The sequence below is a fragment of the Macaca fascicularis genome, chromosome 15, assembly GCF_037993035.2.
Source record: "Macaca fascicularis isolate 582-1 chromosome 15, T2T-MFA8v1.1".
Taxonomy (NCBI): Eukaryota; Metazoa; Chordata; class Mammalia; order Primates; family Cercopithecidae; genus Macaca; species Macaca fascicularis.
Genome location: NC_088389.1, coordinates 122,175,947 through 122,195,933, shown reverse-complemented (window position 1 = coordinate 122,195,933; position 19,987 = coordinate 122,175,947). Strand labels below are relative to the sequence as shown.

Below are 19,987 nucleotides of genomic sequence, written 5' to 3'. Positions count from 1 at the left end.
GCCTCATTTCCATTTATTTTGGGGGCTTGTGTTGTAGAAGTGAGTTGATGCCTGATGGGAAGAACTGGAGCAGATCACCCTTCCCAGGCTTTCTTGGGCAGGGGAAGCCAGCGGGTTGGGGTGCGGGCATCTGAGACTCCCCCATGCAGCATCTATGTGGGTTCCTCCTGGGTCGACGGCAGTCAGGGGCACAGAAAACAAAATCCCATTGCTTTCTTGATGTGGCAGTTTTAATTTTCCATGCATTCATACTTTAGGGGAGAATGTATTTTTTTATTTGCTTTTGGTTAAGTATCTGTATTTTTTCTTTATGTTTTTATCATGGTGAAATATGCATATCATGGAATTTACCATCATAACTATTGTTGAGTGGCATTAAACACATTCACTTTGTTTTGCAACCATCACCACCATCCACAGAACTCATTTCATCATGCTGGACAGAAACTCTGCACCCATTAAGTAACGCCTCCCCCATCTCCTCGCCCAGACCCTGGCAGCCACCGATTCTACCTTCCGTTGCTGTGCATTTGACCACCTTTAGGGACCTTGTAGAAGTGGAACATGCAATCTATGTCGTTCTGTGGCTGGCCCGGTGCCCTTAGCGTGCCTTCGATGTTATCCGTGTTGCAGCATGTGTCAGAGTTCCATTCCTGAGGATGTGGTTTTTAAATGGTCATTTGTTTTGCCAGTGCAGATAAAATGTTTACATATTAACTGATGAAGCGGTTTCCTCTTACAGTGAGCTCAACAGTGTCCCTTTCTTGTTGCCTCAGTTGAGACTGAGCTCTCCGACTGATGCTGGATGTCTCAGGGAGGGCCCCATGGGTTCTGGTGGGGGTGGGGGCAGGGAAGCCCAAGGGGGGCCCTTGGTGTTACGGAGATCCCTCGGCAGTTCAGGAGGCCTCACTGCATAAACAGCAGCGACCACCCAGCTCCCCATCGGGAACTGCTTTTGAGATCTGTTTTCAGCAGGGCCCTGAGGCGTGGGAAGGCCCTGGCTGTGAGAGGTGCAAGCAGGGTGGGCTTGGTGGAGAGGTGACGGAGGGCCTGGGATTTGGGTTTCCTGGAGGGAAAGAAGGGAAAAGACCGTGACAGGAAAGGGGAAGTTTACTTCGTTTTGTGATACCTAAGGATAGAAATTGAGCTTTGGTTTAGAAATGAGATATTTCTACTCTGAAGAAAGATTTAAAATTGAGAAAACCTTTAAAAATAATTGTTTCTTACTCGTTTCTCTTCTTTGTTGTGTGAGTATGTATCTCTTACTTGTTGACTACTTAGATGAATCAGGCCATCATCTGCAATGGGGGAGCCCTTGTGAGTTATTAAATATTTCATCTCCATGAGCCCCAGTTTCTGCATCTGAAAAATGGGAATGTTACCCATTGTGTGGATTAAATGTTGGGACTGGTTGAATGAATTGAGAGAGGTATTCTGTGCCAATGACTCTTTCAAGTGCCTCTGGCTCTGTTGGCCTGCTGCTCTAGAATTGAGGGTAGGCACCCCCACCTACGCCTGGCAAAGGTACAGCTGACTTTGCTCACACAGTAGCTATGGAAAAATAAACAAAGCTCTTTTTTATTTTGTTTATTTATTTATTTTTTTCAGAGCACTTTTTTTTTGAGACAGAGTCTTGCCCTGTCGCCCAGGCTGGAGTGCATTCGTGAGATCATGGCTCACTGCAACCTCTGCCTACTGGGTTCAAGCAATGCTCCTGCCTCAGCTTCTTGAGTATTACAGGCGCGTGCCACCACGCCTGGCTAATTTTTGTATTTTTAGTAGACATGGGGTTTCATCATGTTGGTCAGGCTGGTCTCAAACTCCTCACCTCAGATGATCTGCCCGTCTTAGCCTCCCAAAGTGCTGGGATTACAGGCATGAGCCACCACACCCAGCCCACAGCACTTTTATTTTTAACCCCCTGTAGAAGGCAGATAAGTACTGAGCCCACATTTGAAATGACATGGAGCCTTTTCTTCTGTTGGAAAACAAAGATTTTAGTTCTAAGTGGGTGGGAAGATAAGCCAATGAGGACACTGTTGGTTTGGTTATACTTGAGGTGACTAGTAAACTGTCACTACCTCCTAGTTACTGGTGTTTCAGGATACCCCACAGGTATCTGAAACATTCACAAACCACTGACATGCAGATTTGCATTTCTCATGGGTACAGTTGGAGATAGTCTAACTTATAGTAAATATGCTGTATAATTTATGTGTTATACATACCATGTAATATACTACACGTATTTACAGTATAGTTTGCATTTCAGAAGAGTGTATTTGGGCTGTCAAATAACACAATTTTACAAGACAGTTCTCTAGTTGAAGGGTGGAGTGGAGTGGGGCTCTGCCCGACCTTCCTGGCTCTGGATTCAGTCTGGCTGTGTTGAGGGGGTCTCTTGTGCAGCTTCCTCATAGTACATATGAAAAACCCTTCAACTTAAAAAAAAATCTGCCCAGAAAAGGGATTTACAGTTTCGTACCTGATGAAACAATGTGTGTTTTAATTCCCAGAACTTTGCTTCCTAGTTGCTCTTTTTAATTAATAATGGATTTCCTTCTTAAAAACAGATGTGCATTCTTGGCTTATTTTTTTCCCTTCAAGGGGGGACATATACCTCTGTTCGCACAGAATTGAGGTGCGAAGTGGGTCTAATGGTCCTGACAATTTGAAGGACTTTTAAGACTGTAGTTTTGCGACAAGTGCTGACTCCGGGTGGGAGGGGCCTTGGTGGCCTAGCTGCCCCCAGTCCAGGAACCCGCGTGCCCTGCGAGGAGTCCTCTCCTGGGGCCTGTCCTGGTTCACTCTCAGCACTGTCTTCGAGACGCTTGTTTTCCTGCCTCCTTGGCGGCTTTTGAACGTTTTGGATGACACGCAGTGCCTTCCTCATTTCTTATTTCCTGCGGGTCCCACGTGCGGCCCAGCACCCTCGCTTCCCTGCCCAGCCCCTCCTGCTCCGGGCAGCCGGAGGATCGCCCCGCGTGGTCACCGTCCCTTGCACGGAGCAAGGGCACGGGTGCTGCACTAGGGTCGGCCGCCTGCTGTGCCTCTCAGCCACTGCCATTGACCATCTTCTGCGGGAGACGGCTGGGGGACCCATGTCTGCCGTTGCTACGCCTCCTTGCGGGGTCCCATTTGCTCCTGCCTCTGTGCCTGGGCTGCTGGATGGGAGGCTTCTGGGGCCGTGCTCCCCACCCCCTGGCGGCACGGACCCGCCGTGTCCTGAGCTTATCTGGGGGCCCACCCAGCACTGGAGGGAGGCTTATCTGGAGCCCCGCTGACTTGCTTTCTGTCACTTTGCAGGCTTTAAAACTTATCTTCCTGGTGAGTGCATCTAGTGGGTTCCAGGCTGGGATTCTTTTGGTCTCTAGGTACTTATCGATTAATGTTTTACTAAATTATCAAGCCTGCATTCACAGGTCAAATGTAGATTTTATACTTTAATAAGCTTGAGTCTCGTATTCCTAGTTTCCTGGATGTATGTGTTCGTGTGTGCATATGTGTTGCGTGTGTAATGTGTATGTGTGCACAGTGCACCTGTGTGTGTTCGCGACCAATTTCCTGGTGTATGTGTACGGGTATGTGTGAATGCATGTGGGGACTGTGGCGCATGTATTGTGTGCACATGTTTATGTGTGAGTGTATATGCGTGTGTTTGTGCATAGCTTCCTGGTGTGTGCGTCTAAGGGTTGAGGTGTCAGGCAGAGCGTGGGGAACTCTGAGGAACTTGGTCCCAGCTGCCCCTTCCCCCCTGTCTTTCTCCTTGGGGACGGAGGAGGCTCTGTCCCCTCCTGCCCACCTGGTCAGTGCCAGTTCCCAGCTCTCCCGCTGCTCAGCTCCTAAGCGGACCTTTTTTCCCGGGTGCATCTGATATACCTCTTTACTCGACGTGTGCACCTGAAGGCACCAGGACTGGTAGGGTGGCATTTGCATGCAGCGCACAGGAAGGACACAGGGGTCCGTAGTCTCCTTTGGCAGAAGAGGAAAGAGGCCAAGCAGGGGATATTGGCCTGGTGTCCCACACGTGGTAAGTGCCGGGCCCTGCTCTGTCTGCAGCTCCCCAAATATTTGCACAACTGCGCAGCCTCAGCTCCCTCTGTGGCCTGGGGTCTGCAGTCGCCCTTTGCAGAGGCTCTCAGCACATGAGACCACCTATTTGCCTCGTTAGTTCCTGTGCATTTTCTCCAAGATGCACTCCTGCTCTGCCATCCCCCGCACCCCACGGGGGCCTTTTCCGGTGCCTGTGTTTCTGGAGGACAGAGGTTAGGCCGGAGTCAGCGGAACAGGAAGAGGCCACCTGGTGGGCTCCGGCAGCTCTTGGCGGCTGTTTGTCCTAACACATGTGCTGAAGCGGGCTCCCGCTCCTGCTGCCCTCTCTGTTCAGAAAGCAGTCTCTGCTGTTGCTTCATCAGCAGAACAGTAACAGAGTCAAGACCAAGAAGAGGGTGCTCAGGCCACGTGGCATCAGGTGTCTGAGGCTTCTCCCAGCTTCTTGGAGTGACTGTGGCCTTGCTCGTCCGTGTGCCAAGCGTGGAAAGCAACTGGTCACGCCGCCTGTTTGGAGGCAGCTGGGCCTGCCTGCCATCCTGTGCTGCTCTGTGCTGCATCTCCTTGTGCACTGGGGCTGGAGCCGGCCTTGTGACGCTGATAGCCAGGAGAAGGGTAATCTAAATTCAGCTCTGCAAACAAGATTGTCCTTTTAAAGTCCTGTGAGAGTTGGTGATTTACGGGCATCTCTGGGCAGATGCCCTCATTGCTGGCATTTCCTCATTGTCCTCATTCGCTGGGGAAGTGGGGCTCTGCGTTGTGCTGGCCACCTGGCTGTATGTTTGTCTTGTCCTTGAAATGGGAACACTTTGTCATGTATAAATCCCACCTCCATAAGGTTGACATGAGTAAAGGGGTGGGTTCTGCAGGGCCTCTTGGGGTTGTAATCCTGGCTCTCCAGTGTGTTTTTTGGGCCGGTCATTTAGGATCATGGGTCGCAGATGTTCATTTCTGAAACGGGGACACCATTTCTTTCACCACTGGGTTTTGTGAGGTTTGGGGCAGGGGATATGCACCCAGCACTGAGTACAGTGCCAGCCACATAGTGTTATCCAGATGACAGCTGTTATCACTCTGGGCTCTGAGTTGGCCACAGGTCACCTTTCCTCTGAGGGAAGTCTGGGATGGAAGTGGTTCGAAAGGCTTTGGACACAAGACTCATTTGCAGAGAAGGAACCAGATATGGATGCTTCACTAAATTGGCAAAACCACTTGGGACTTTTTTTCCAGAACCGGTGACCATGGCGGGGGCATCAGTGATTGTGGACAGGCTTGTGGGAGTCAGAGACGCCTAGAGGTATGGCCCAAGGGGTTCTCGGGGTGTGTGGACCCCGCCGTGGCAAGGTCAGGATGGAGTCTGTGTGTGGGCCATCTGGTGCTCCTTCTCCCTTCCTCTTCAGTCTCACCCTCTGAGGCTCCAGGCAGGGGGGCTGCGCCCTCTGTCCACGTGTCTACCTTCCTCACCACGCATCCTCAGGTGGATGCGATGACACACGCAGGGACTCCCTCAGAAACAGACCCGTCCTCAGGGAGGGAAGTCTGGGTGACCGGGCCCGAGCTGCCTTTGGAACTTGGGTGTAGACACCCCACTTATTTCTCTTGAGTGTTTTTATTTAGAAAGAAGGGTGAGGCTTGGAGTGAGGCAGCGTCTCCAAGACCCCTTCCTGGGATGCCTCTGAGCCTGGAAGCCTGTCCTCAGCCCACCTGTCTTCTGTTCCACAAGCTCACCCCACATCCCAGGCTCGCCTTCACACCTTTGGCCAGGCGGTTCCCCCACCTGGAATACCCCCCCGCTTCCAAATCCTGTTTTTTGGTCAGAGCATCACCCGATATCACTTTGTTTTTATGACAAAATTTTCCTCACGCCATGGAAGGTTGTACTAACTATTAACATTACCACCCCCATGAGACTATTACTATAACGTTTGTTAACCACATAACTTTTGGCAATGCCTTCCAGGAGAACGTGCCAGAAGCCCTGGATCACCTTCTTTCCTCTGTGCAAGTGGGATAGGAATGTCTGCCCTGCTTCCCCTGTGGGATTGTTTTGGCCTAAAACAAGAGACCATATTTGATTTCAGTTTGAAAATTAAATTCTATAAGGTTAATTGCTAATTTTAATAAGTAGCTTGACTATCAAGTTTAATGGGACTTGAAAACTCCCAGCCTCTCCCTTACTTTGGGAGCAGTTATTCTGATCACGGTGCTGTGTGGGGAAGGGCGGGGGTCCGCCACCCACCCATGCCTCCCGTGGACTTACGAGGTCTACGTGTGTCTATGTGTGCATCCAGCTGCCGGTGCCATGTTGCACCGAACACGGAAGAGGAGCTTTCACGAGGCGCGAGGGTCTTCCCCTTCCTCCCCTTTGCTCCCACTCGCTCTTTAAATGAGCTGTGGTACCGGGCAGAGAGGACTCAGGGAGAGCAGCCGAGGGCGGTGGAGCCCAACGGTGTTTGCTGGGGCCAGGCCAAGCGGAAAGCAGAGGCCTGTCAGGAATGATTAAAGAGCCCAGTGTTGGAAAAGAACAGGCCTTTATGTTGGTGGTAAAATGATTAGAAAGTAATAGGAAAAATGCAGGTTTGGACAGAACATTGTTTTGTTTAATCAGTTCTAAGCCCAAATAAAAAAAAAAGTGCCCTTAGAAGTAATTTTAAAAGGGATTACAATATACATGTGAACATTTCTCCCATCTAGTTTATGAGTTTAAACTTTAAGGGGAAGGGGGCAGATAAGTCTCTATTTCTTGGTGTCCAGTGAGGCAGTTTCTCTAATGGGAACCAGAAGCAGAAAGAGTAGGTAAGAAAAATGCTGATGTGAGCAAGCACCTTTGAGGTATGAGAAACCGTCAAGTGATTATTCACACTTCTGTTGGCCGCGCAAAATCCGGATACGGTGAGATCTTTCCAGAAGCTGAAGGAGAAACCTGGAATCTGATCACCTTGCAGGGAGAAACAGGGATCTGAGGAGAATTAATTCTGTTGTTTTAAAGTGGTGTTTCTGAAGATAAACTGGAGGGGGACAGCATTGTGGGGAAGCAGGGGAACCAAGGCTGCATCTTTGATCTTCAGCCAAGAGAGAGTCAGGGCTACGAATATACCCAGTGGAACGGCACTGGCAAGGCAGGACACGCAGTCTAAGGAGAGATGGTCTCAGGGATGCTACTTTTCCATCTTCGCAATATCATATGCACTGCGTGAATTTCTCTTCTAGAGGAAGGAAGACAGATTTTGGAAAACTTTTCCAGTAATGTGTTCTATGGATTTTGTCCTTTTCTGCAACATTAACCTTGGGCATTTGTCAAAGATGGAGGCTGTTTGAATATTTTTTGGAAGATTGTGACATGGGCTCATGTTTTCTTGATATACAAGCAGTCTCAGCTGCCACAGGTGTCTGGTGGGAGGTACTGGCATACGGGTGACATGGAGGGGACCTTGGCTTCCCTGTATCACCAAATGCCTGAATTGCCAACTAAGAGTAGAGTTTTTTCTTAAATGGATTTATTTATTTGTTTATTATTATTATTTTTTTGGAGACAGAGTCTTGCTCAGCCGCCCAGGCTGGAGTGCAGTGGCACGATCTCGGCTCACGGTAACCGCCGTCTTTCGTGTTCAAGTGATTCTCCCATCTCAGCCTCCTGAGTAGCTGGGATTACAGGCACCCGCCATTATGCCTGCCTAAATTTTGCATTTTAGTAGAGATGGGGTTTCACTATGTTGACCAGGCTGGTCTTGAACTCCTGACCTCAGGTGATCTGCCCACCTCAGCCTCCCAAAGTGTTAGGATTACAGGCGTCAGCCACCATGTCCGGCCGAAATAGATTTAGTTTTTAGAGCAGTTTTAGGTTCACAACAAAATTGAGATAAAGGAACAGAGACTTCCCGTATTCCCTGTGACCTGCCCAACATCCCCTACCAGAGTGGTGTGTTTTCTGTAATTGATGAACCTATATTGACATATCATTATCACCTAGAGTCCATAGCTTACCTTAGGGTTCACTTTTGGTGCTGTATGTTCTGTGGGTTTGAACAAATGTGAAATGATACGTATCTACCACGATAGTATCATACAGATAATTTTCAATGCCGTAATTTTCAATGCTGTATGCCACCTATTCATCCCTCCCTCCCCTAATCCCTGGCAATCACTGATGTGTTTAGTCTCTATAGTTTTACCTTTTCCAGATGTTTTCCAGTTGGAATACAGTATGTAGTCCTTTAAGATTGGATTTTTTCATTTAGCAATAGGCATTTAAGTTTCCTCCATCTCTTTGGATGGTATGATAGCTTATTTCTTTTTAGTGCTGAATATTTTATCCACTGGATGTACCACAATTTGTGTACCCTTTTACCTGCTGAAGGACATCTGCTTCCAAATTTTGGCAATTATGAATAAAGCTGCTGGGAATATCGTTGTGCAGGTGTTTGTGCGGACATAAGTTTTCATCTCCTTATACCAAGGAGTGTGATTGCTAGAACATAGGGTAAGAGTGTGTTTAGCTTTGTAAGAAACCATCAAACTGTCTTCCTCAGTGGCTGTACCATTTTGCATTCTCACGAGCAGTGGATGAGAGCTCCTGTTGCTCCACATCCTCCCAGCAATGGTGTCATCGGTGTTTTGGATAGGAGGAATTTTCAGGTGCGAAATAATTAAGCATCCTGGAGGAACTGGAAAGGACGGAACTCCCCTCCACTCTCAAGAATCACAGTGGAAATGCCCAGGGCATCCGATGTTGAAAACTGGAGTCCTGGGCACATTTTGGGCACCCACAAGTTCTCTGTGAGAATGTTCAGTTTAAACTCATTGTGTTTTTGTACAGCCAACAGAAGTGAAGACAGTTTCTTAACCTCAAAGGTGCCTGCTCACATCAGCATGTTTGTTACTGTCTCTGTTTCTGGTTCCCATTAGAGAAATTGCCTCACTGGACACCAAGAAATAGGGACTTATCTGCCCACTTCCCCTTAAAGTTTAAACGCATTGTGTTTTTCTCCTCAACGGTAATCTAAAAGCCGTGTCAATCAGTTAGCAGGTACACGTGTTATGGTGTCAGGGGAGATCAGATGAGGCTGAGGCTCCTTGCGCAAACGAAGGTGGGAAACAAGGGGACCCAAGCATTGGCATGTCTGAGAGAAGAGCCTTCTTGGTAGAGGGAGTGACCAGTGCCAAGGTCCTGTGGCTGGCGCAAGCTTGGTGTGTGCAAGGAAGAGCAGGGGCCAGTGAACCTAGAGGTGGGTGCTGGGAGAGTGACGGGGCTGGAGTTGGGGAGCAGGGACCAGTCACGAGGGCTGTGCAGGCCACAGTGAGAACTTGGATTTCATCCTGTGTGCATTGGGAAGCTTTTGGAAGGCTTTCCGCAAAGGAATGTTGTGACTTCGTTTTGTGCTAAAAAAACACCCTCTGATGGGTACAGAGTTTCAGTTGTGCAAGGTGAAAAGAATTCTGGAGATAGATGGTGATGGTGGTTGCCACAGTGTGAATGTACTTAAATCCCCAGAACTGTCCATTTAGAAATGGTTAAGATGGTAAATGTTATGCTGGTTTTGGGAAAAAGGCTCTCCGAAGTGGCAGGAGAGTGTGGCAGGGGAGAGGATGGCGGCTTGGATTGGACGGGTGGTATGGAGTATTGCGCAGTGGTGGGGATACAGTTTGAAGGGAGAGGGAGAGGCACTGGCTGTTGAAGGAGTCTTGGATGTGAATATCTTCTGTTATGTATGTGGTGTATTAGTCTGGGCCCTGTGAGATGGAAACTCCCAAGGGGGATTAGGGGTGCAAAATATTTATTAGGGAAATGGCTAAAATGAGTAAAATGGGAAGAACAGGCAGGGATAGTTTGGAGAGCCTGCTGTGAGGTGTGTCCTCCAGTGGAGGGATGTGGGGAAGGAGGGTTGGTGCAAGGACCTCAGCCCGCAATTTTTTGTTTTTGTTTTTGAGACTACTCTGTTGCCCGGGCTGGAGTGCAGTGGCATGATCTTGGCTCACTGCAACTGCCGCCTCCCTGGTTCAAGCAATTCTCCTGCCTCGACCTCCTGAGTAGCTGGGATTACAGGCGTGCACCACCACACCCAGCTAAATTTTGTATTTTTAGATTCTCCCGTCTTGGCCTTCCAAAGTGCTAGGATTACAGACATTAGCCACCATGCCCAGCTTCAGCCTGGACTTCTTCCTGGCCAAGTCAGCAGGGGCGTCTCCTAGCCAAAGCTAGCCGTCAGAGGTGTCCTTTGTCTTCCAGGGCCAGGCATGCCGGAGTGTCCTTGTCTGTGGGAAGAGTGGCCTTGAGGTCCTGACTCAGCGAGAGGTCTGAGAAGCTTGTTCCCTTGGTTACCACAGGTGGACTTTTCACTTCGCCCTCGGTTTCGTTTGTTGAGCAGAAGTTTAAAAATGATTGTAAATTCATCAATCTACTTTATAGTGTAGACCCCAGACCCTCACAAGGATAGTACAAAAGAAAAGTATCTGCGGCCGGGTGCGGTGGCTCACGCCTGTAATCCCAGCACTTTGGGAGGCCAAGGTGGGCGGATCACGAGGTCAAGAGATCGAGACCATCCTGACCAACATGGTGAAACCTGGTGTCTACTAAAAAAAAAAAATACAAAAATTAGCTGGGCGTGGTAGCGCATGCCTGTAGTCCCAGCTACTCCGGAGGCTGAGGCAGGAGAATCTCTTGAACCTGGGAGGTGGAGGTTACAAATGAGCCGAGATCGCGCCTGGCGACAGAGCAAGACTCCATCTCAAAAAAGAAACAAAAAGAAAAAGAATCTGCCATTCTGAGATAAAATCAAAACATCCAACACTTAGGTCAGGTGCTGGTGTAAGCTCTTTATATAGTTTAATCCATTTTATCTCCTCGAGCAACCATTGAGGTAGGTATTGATACCCCACTTAACAAATGAGAAAACTGAGGCATAGGCAGGGGAAAGGACTTGCCCAAGGTGGGAGCCAGGATGCCAGGAACTGGGGTTTCATCCCAGGCTGCTCTGCCCTTCTGCAGGCGATGGCAGAATTCGAAGATGCCTCAAGTTTCCCACCCACTGGTGCACTTACCTAGGTCCTACCCAAGGATGTGATGATGGCGGGTTTCCCTTTCATCAGTAGGTTGTGTGTGTGGCATGGTGAGGTTAAGAGAGGGAGATTATCTGGCCAGTTTGGCTTCATCACAGGAGCCCTTAAAATCTGGGCCTAGAGGTTGGGACAGGAAGTCAAAGATTGAAACTGTGAGAAGGATTTGATGTGCCTGTGCTGGCTTTTTTCTTTCTTTCTTTTTTTTCTTTTTAGACAGAGCTTTGCTCTGTTGCCCAGGCTAGAGTGCAGTGGCACGATCTCGGCTCACTGCAACCTCCGCTTCCCAGGTTCAAGCAGTTCTCCTGCCTCAGGCTCCTAGGTAGCTGGGACTACAGGCGCCCACCACCACGCCTGGCTAATTTTTGTGTTTTTAGTAGAGATGGGTTTTCACCGTATTGGCCAGGCTGGTCTCAAACTCCTGACCTCAAGTGATTCTCCCATCTTGGCCTCCTAAAGTGCTGGGATTACAGGTGTGAGCCACTATGCCCAGCCCCTGTGCTGGCTTTAAAGGTGAGGGGCCCGGGGCCAGGAATGTGGGCAGCCTCCAGGAGCTGAGAGGGGCTGCAGCCCATACCCAGCAAGGAAACAGAGATGCAGTCCTGCAGCAAAAAGGAACTGAATATGGACAACAGCCTAAATGAGCCTGCAAAAGATTTTTTCCCTGAGCCTCTAGGAAGGAACACAGTTAGGGCCGGGTGCGGTGGCTCATGCCTGTAATCCCAGCACTTTGGGAGGCTGAGGCGGGCGGATCACCAGAGGTCAGGAGTGCGAGACCAGCCTGGCCAACATGGCAAAACCTCATCTCTACTGAAAATACAAATATTAGCTGGATGTGGTGGCTAACGCCTGTAATCCCAGCTACTCAGGAGGCTGAGGCAGGAGAATTGCTTGAACCTGGGAGGTGAAGGTTGCAGTGAGCGGAGGTTGCAGTGAGATCGCACCACTGCACTCCAGCCTGGGCGATAAGTGAGACTCCATCTCAAAAAAAAAAAAAAAAGAAAAAAAAAGAAACAGGAACACAGTTCTGCTCACACCTTGATTTTTAGCTTTGTAAGAGCTGGGAACCCAGCCATGCTCTTCTTACACTTCTGATCTACAGAATCGTAACCTAATACATAGTTGGTGTTTAGAAAAGCTGCTAAGTTTGAGGCAATTTGTTATGGAACGGTAGAAAACTAAAATATCAAACTACAGATGCCCTGTGAACACTTGAAAATACAGATGGAAAAGTCCTACATAGAATTTAGCAAATAAGCCCTGGTACTATGTTAAAAGAACAACAGCAATTCTGGGATGGTTCAGCATTAAAAAAAGCCACATGAGGGCATTTTAATGTTAGAGGGAAAAATTATCTCTGTGGATTCTATAAATGCTTGTGCTAAATGTCAGCATTCTTTGCTGACATTAGCAAAATAGGCCTAGTTAACTCCATAAAAGGACTCTTTAAAAGACTTTCAGTGAATATTCCATTTCAAGGTAAAACACAGGACATGATACAGATTTCTGCTGTCATCGTTACTGTCCAGTGCTGCTCTGGACCTCCCAGCCAATATGATAATTAGAAAAGATCAGAGCAAGCTGTCATTATTTGTAGGTAATAAACTGGAAAATTCAAGGGAATCAACTAACAACTATTGAAACTTAAGGAGAGCTAGATGGCCACATGTTAATTAACATAGAAAACCCATTAGCTTCCGGATGCATTGGTAGGGGCCTGTTGGAACCAAAAACTATAAAACACTTGGGAAAAAGTTTAATAAGTGCAGCGTCTACAAGAAGAAAACCATAACATTTACTTATGTTTGTTGTTAATCAAAATCCCAAAAGGTATGAGACGTCTTCTTAGTGAATATCAAAGAAAAAAAAATGAAGAAACAGCTTTGCAGGAGAAGATTCCTGCCTCCTTACGTGGAACTTGTTCATTCCACAGTTAGCGTTTCCCTGCTTGAGGCTGGGGGTTTCCCTGTTTGAGGCTGACAGTGGCTCCCTGGCTCCTGTGCCTGGGTCCTTGCCGGTCCTGCTGGTGTCTCCATCTGGTTCTGGATTTTCTCTTCAGACTTTCTTCCAGAAAGTGAGGGAAAGAGGTTTCCATTTTCTAAGAAACGAGCAGTCCAGCCCAAGAACACCTGTGACCCTCACTGGGCTCTTACGACTTACTCATCTGAAGCCATTAACTCCCCGGCCCTGGGGCCCAGTCTGTGTGGGAGAAAAAGCCCTGGAGCCTTTTTGCCTGTTCTGGTTGGCTCAGCCAAGGAGCTTTGGCTGCAGGAATTATAACCCCCTCCCCCCTAATATTACGCCCACTGTTCTTATGGGCCCAAGCCAGGATTATTCTGGAGCTTTTGCTGGGCAGAGTGTCTCCTGTGTGGGTCAGCCATAAAACAGTATCATTTCTCCCTCCGAAGGCTCCTCAAGGAGGCGGAGTGCACAAATGTAGATTGTAAAGCTTAGCACTAAGTTTTTGGACTTCAAGAAATTTCCTGAGTCAGCCTTTCCAAAGCCAGGTCCTTGACCCAGTTTTAGGGAGTTAGTGTGTGGTGTGCGGAGTTTTGGTGTCTGATATTGGCTTCGGTATTTTTCCTGAGCCATTGACTGCTTCAGATGGAAGGGACTGCGGTGGTCTTGCAGCCCGCCCTGTAGGTGTGGGCAGCTATGCAGCCTGTACAGAGCTGGGGAGTCTGTCCAGCTCCTCACAGAGAGGGTCAGCAGCTCCAGGTCTGGAGTCGCCTGGCAACAGAAACAGAGACGCCGAGGAAGCCCCCAACCACGTCTAGCGTGCAGTATGTCTAGTGTGTGTGGACATTCTTTCTCAGTGTCCTGTTGGGGCGCCTTCATGGTATAGATTTGAGACAGGCACCTTGACAGTGCGTCCACCTGAGGGTGTGATCTGCACAGCAGCCCAGTGTTGTGTGCCTGGGACCCCGGGACTCCTGGCTCCTCTGTCCTTGCCCCTCTCCTCCCCCAGGGCTTGGGAGTGGGACACTCGATGGCTTCAGCTCTGCAGGCAGCGGCTTCTCCTTCCTTGGTACCAGGTGTTCCCACTCTCAGGATGTGTCCTGGGACTGGCGTCCGTGGCGTCCTCTTCCCAGTCTCACTGAACGTAAGATTTAGTATTTTATTAGCTAGGCATGGGGGAGTGAAGCTCCAGCTCTCTATTTTATTACACGGTCTGTCGTCCGAGGTTGTTCTGTGATCGTTTGTTTTTCCAAGAAGTTGTTCAGAGTCAGTTAGAAAGCAAAGGAAAAATGGGCAGAGCCGTAAACATGAAAAAAATGGAAGAAGAAGCCCCAGCAACCTGTTTCGTAGACAGCCTGTCACAGCAGAGTGGGCTTTGGCAGCAGAGAGGAGTGAGTGATGAAAGGATGTTGCTTCCTGTGCAGGACACGGCCAGCCAGAGGTCTCTGAGCATCGCCAGCCCCCCTTTCCAGTCCTGTCAGTAATTTCCTCCTACTCGTTTCGTCCAGTTGCCCCTTGTCTCTTGGTAACGCACACGGACACGTTTTATTCTGCCATTTCTGAGCAAATGGCACGGCCTCAGTCAGCTCTGAGAGCAGAGTGGAAGAGGACGCATGGCGGGGAGGCAGAAGCATTGATTACAGCTTCCATCCCATCCCAGCCTGGCTTCACTTGCTCCTGGGGAGGACAGAGACATTAAGCCAGGAAGGAGTTTTAGGAGTGTCTTCCAGTAGTGCCTAGAGATCTAGGATGAAACGTGTCTTCATTGAGTCTTGCAGGAGGATATCAGCATCTAGCGGAAGAGGAGGTTGTGATTCTTACCCAGGTGTGTTCCTGCATCTGTGTCCTCTCATCTGGCACTGTTTGCTTCCCATCGAGCAGAGGTGTTTGTAGTCCATTGTTTGTACCTTTAAGTCTCTAAACCCACGTTCAGCTATGCCCTAAATAAATGGGTCTCAAAACTATAAACAGGCAGTTCACTAGGAAAATCTTCCAAACACTCATGAACTGGGGAAATACAGTTAAAATCATAAGGAGGTACCATCAAATTCACAAAAGTGTGGAAAAAGCGTTGCTCCCATCAGATTCACAAAAGTGTAGAAGTCTGACTATACCAAGTGTTGGCAAAAATGTGTTATGGAGGCCGGGCGCGGTGACTCACGCTTGTAATCCCAGCACTTTGGGAGGCCGAGGCGGGCAGATCATGAGGTCAGGAGTTCCAGACCAGCCTGACCAACATGGCGAAACCCTGTCTCTACTAAAACTACAAAAATTAGCCAGGCATGGTGGTGTGCGCCTGTAATCCCAGCTACTTAGGAGAACGAGGCAGGAGAATTGCTTGAACCTGGGAGGCGAAGGTTGCAGTGAGCTGAGATGGCACCACTGCATTCCAGCCTGGGTGACAGAGCGAGACTCTGTCAGAAAAAAAAAGTGTTATGGAGAGAAGAAACTGCTGGAGGGCGCTGAATTGGTACGCCCCGTTATACCTACATTATTGGGCAATTTAGCAATTACTGGAAAAGCTGAATCATGCTTCTCCTACTCAGTGCAATTCCGTTCCCAGGCATAGGTCAGAGAACCCCTCAGATAAAGGCGCAAGGAAACCATAAGGGGAATGTTCATAACAGCTTTGGAATTTGCAAAAACTGCAAGTAACCCAAATGTTCACCCACAGAACAGTGGGGAAAAAATTGTGATATATTTATTGACTGGAGCCACATGTTCAAACATAGATGGATCTCACAGCATTGAGCAGGAAATACAAGTTGTAGGAGGCTTGATATTTATGTAAAGGTTAAACCTATGCAAGGAAATCCTGCGTACGGCTCTGGGATACATACTGTAGGGAAGTACTGTATTAGTATAAACTTGGGATTGTGGGTGCCATTGGAGGGGGGATTGAGAAAAGAATAAGCCTTTCATTTGGCCTGTTGTATTCATTCACTTTTTTGGAATGCATCTGAAATATTACATACCAGATTAAAATGCTATAAAAGTGATGGCAGCTTTCAAACCCTTGAATGTTAGAAATGGAACTCTAAAAGATTTCCTCCTCCCCACGAATGTACCCTTTGCATAGTATGGGAGGCTGTCACCTGGAGGAGCAACCCAAGGCCCTTGACCGCAGGGGTCCTGGCGATCCTTGCCTTTGTGCATCTGCTCTGGGAGCCAGAGAAGTTGAAAGCGGCCTCACTCGGGATTTTTGAAGAGGTTGAATTTCCCCACGGTCCTGGATAAAAGAAACGGCAGGCAGTCTGACTGTCAGGGGAGCCCCTTCTGGGTCTGTATTTGTATATCCCTAGGAATCCTCTCCTGCGGGCTCTTAAATGGTAAGTAGTGGGTTCGTGACCCGTGGTGAGAAGAAAGATGCCCCAGCAGGTAACATTATCTTTTCCTTTCATCTGTGAATCTCCCTGCTGCAGGCAAAGCACCCCTGAGTCCTGCAATTACAGCCTTCCCACCCCCAAGCTGAAAAACCTGATTTTCTTCAGGAGAAGAGAAACCTCATCCTGGGAGCGGAATTTGGTTTGTATTTCTAGAGTAGAGGCAGAGTGCTCAGGAATCGCTTAACCCTCCCTTGCAGCCCCGAGCTGGGGGTTGTCGGAAAGGGCTGGAGGATCCCGTCGTGAGGGCAGGAAGAGGTTGTGACTCGGCTGGTGGGGCTGCTGCGGGGTATGTGGGTGCACAGTCCGTGGTGTAAGCAGAGACCCTGGTGTCAACAGATCGTAGTGTGGGGAGGAAGCAAGTGGGTGTGCAGAGGCCACGGTGTAGAGAGACGCCAACATCTACCAGCCCACGCTGTCGGTCCAGCCCTGTCTAGCTCTACACCCTGGAAATGGCCAGGGGAGGGAGAGAATGGCGGCCCCCCACTGGCTCCAACAATCTGGGCTGTTCACATGGCCTCCTCTCCTGCTCCTCTAAATGTGAAGCCCTTTTAAGACGGCAACTTTATGTCTCAAGAAGATAAATGCACTTTTAAAAAGTAACCATGGCCGGGCGCGGTGACTCATACCTGTAATCCCAGCACTTTGAGGGGCTGAGGTGGGTGGATCAGTTGAGGTCAGGAGTTCGAGACCAGCCTGATCAACATGGTGAAATCCTGTCTCTACTAAAAAATACAAAATTAGCCGGACGTAGTGGTGCACGCCTGTAATCCCAGCTACTCGGGAGAGGTTGAGGCAGGAAAATCGCTTGAACCCCAGAAGCAGAGGTTGCAGTGAGCTGAGATCGCGCCATCGCACTCCAGCCTGGGCAAGAAGAGTGAAATTTTGTCTCAAAAAAAAAAAAAGGTAACCATACCGCCATTATCACACTTAAAAAGGCATTTCCTAATATAAAATATTCATAGTTCACATTTTCCTGTTTATTTTATGAGTTTTGTTTTATTTTCTGTGTTATTCAACAGGATTTAGGTAAAACCTAGGTATTTTGATTAGTTGATCTGATTTAAATGCATCACAGTGGTCATATGGGAGAAAAGTCAGAACCTTGGGACAGAGCTTTTGTAGATGACTTTAGGGTTTCCTGTTGTTTCTATTTGGAATTACATTTTGGTGGGGACCAGCATCTTTTCAGATCTTGGTCTCACCCAGGCATTTGGCCTCCCCTTCCCTTAGGTCCCATGTGGTAGCCACCCTGGTGCAGGCCCAGGCAGGTGTCACATGCTGCTCAGTCCTGGGGAATCCCAAGCCCCTCCACCCTATGCAAGGAATGGAGATAATGGGCTGAGAATTAGGTTTTATTAAAAGCTAAGTCCTTGAAGGATGGTTATTCCTGCCTCGAGGTCCCACAGCAGGATAGGGTCTTTGGAGTGATAGACCCCCCCTTCCCCATCTCCCTCCCCACCCTGTCCCACTTCCACCCCCACCCCCACCCACAAAGCTTCAATAAACCTTTTTTTTTTTTAAAAGTTTTCCGGTGCCCTTTGCTCTTTGTTTGCCTTCCTGCTTTGTTCTCTGGCCAGCTGCAGGCCACGCTGCCATTTGGAAAGAAGTTTCCTTGGGTTTGATTGACAAATGGGAGAGAATTGGGATGCAGAGGCTCATGCCTTCTAGAGAATATTTTGGAGAAAGGTGGGAACTAGAGAGAGCTGCTGGCGTTACGATGTTGGGTTCTGAGAACTACCAGGTGTGGGGTTCGTGAGCACATACAGGCTTGTTAGCTCTTTAAGTTCGTGAGTCTTTTAAGTTCATAAGACTTTGTGAGCTTGCAGTGATAACACAGAAAATACCAAGTTAAGGCAATAAAATGGTCTCCCCAACCAACTGATCACTTCCCAGCACAGGAAACTGATGACTTAATTTAGAAAATATGATTTTAAAAATTGGCCTCAAAGCGTTTTTGGACTCGGTTCTGTGCATGTTATTATCTATCCAGATTATATCCTGACATTCATTTAGAAAAAAAGAAAAAAGACTAAAAAATTTTGCCAAACTGGAAATGGAAACGTATTACGGTCTGTGGATGGGAAGAGTCTTGAATGTGTATGACAACCCGCAGGATGTGTTAGCTCCGGTTCCAGCCAAAAATCCAAGAGAGTAATGAGTTTGTCAGATACCATCAAATCAGGGAGAAGATTTAGATAAAACCCTTCAGCATGAATATTCTGGCAATATTTAAAACTATCTTAGAAAACCAGGCCTGGGATTGGAGAATGGAGAATACAGAATTTCTGTACCTGGAAGGCCCCCAAGCCCCCCCCCCCCTTTTTTTTTTTGTTAATGTAATCAAAGATAAGTGAAGAGTAAGTAATCCTTTTTGTAGGCCAATTAGACAAGTCATGCCTGAAGCTCCCCGCTCCCCCGTGACTCCTGGAGGAGACTGGACTCCCTGACACAGGGGTACCCACCAACACACATTCCTGCTGGTTGAGATCTGAAATGCTTATTTGAACGGGCTTGGCTGGTGTGTTGCTGCCTGTGTTTATTTGGATGTATTTCAGCAAAAGCCATCACACGGACAGTAGAGGCGCGTTTTATGAAATGGTGTTGAATGAAGGACAGGTCAAACTGAAACCTGATTGACAGATGATCAGATTGGTGAAACTAGACCAAAAAGAAAGGGATTAGCATTCAAGTACCTTGGCTTCAGAAGTACGGAGCTTCCCTTTGGTGACTCCTCCAGCTCCATCTTTGTTGAGTGAGCTTTGGTTGTAGCTCCATGGTAGGATGGTGAGTGTGCTTTCTCTCGGTTTCCTTTGTGTACTTGTCTCAGTGGCCATAACGTGCTACTGCATTGCTGTGAAATCCCCTGAGATTTTACCTCCAGATGTAACTCATGCTAGATAGGGGCCCTGGGTAGGGGACTGAGAAGGGGGCTCCGAGGCCACCAGGACCTTGGAAGGGGAAGGGATTTTGGTGGTGATTTAAGCGCTGGCAAGGGCTCTGTTGGAAAAGGTTCACTAACTTCCTGCAAGGACACTTCAGAGGTGCGATGGGCAGTAGGACAGTGGGTGGGGTTTGTTTCCTGTTTGGAGTGAGAAAGGATTCTGGTGCATAGGTGTCTCATTCCAAGGCCTCTTGTCCATCAGATTGTGTTGGGCAGCACTGTCCAGTAGAATTTTCTACAGTGATAGAAATGTTCTATACTTGTCATGTCCAAATCAGTAGCCTGCAGCCACATGTCCCTATTGAGCACTGGAAATGTGATTAGTGTGAATGAGGAACTGCATTTCTGATCTTACTACTTGATTTTAATCAATTTAAATATAAAGAGCCCCATGTGACTAGTGGCTACCATATTGGACAGTGCTGTTACAGAGCTCCAGCTATCACCTTAATAATTTTATATCATCCATACAAAACAGTGAAGAAAATGTGAATGGGAAACATGAAGATTGATGAACAAGTTGAGTGACTCCCATCCTGTTGAAGAAATTAACCTCATCCCCAGTTCCTGTGCAGCTTTCTGGATCTCGTCTTCCAAG

At 48.3% G+C, this 19,987-nt stretch overlaps 1 protein-coding gene across 4 annotated transcripts in view; it reads left to right on the top strand.

Moving 5' to 3' along the window:
• Positions 1-19,987, top strand: part of ROR2 (receptor tyrosine kinase like orphan receptor 2) — a 219,442-nt gene that overhangs the window by 46,177 nt on the left and 153,278 nt on the right. For 2 of the 4 annotated variants that reach the window (XM_074017849.1, XM_074017848.1), the window contains exon 1: positions 1-19,987. This exon is cut by the window's left edge and continues 45,043 nt beyond it. The exons of the other annotated variants lie outside the window; for them this stretch is intronic. The gene's annotated coding sequence lies outside the window, so the exon portion shown is untranslated. 4 annotated transcript variants of the gene reach the window in all.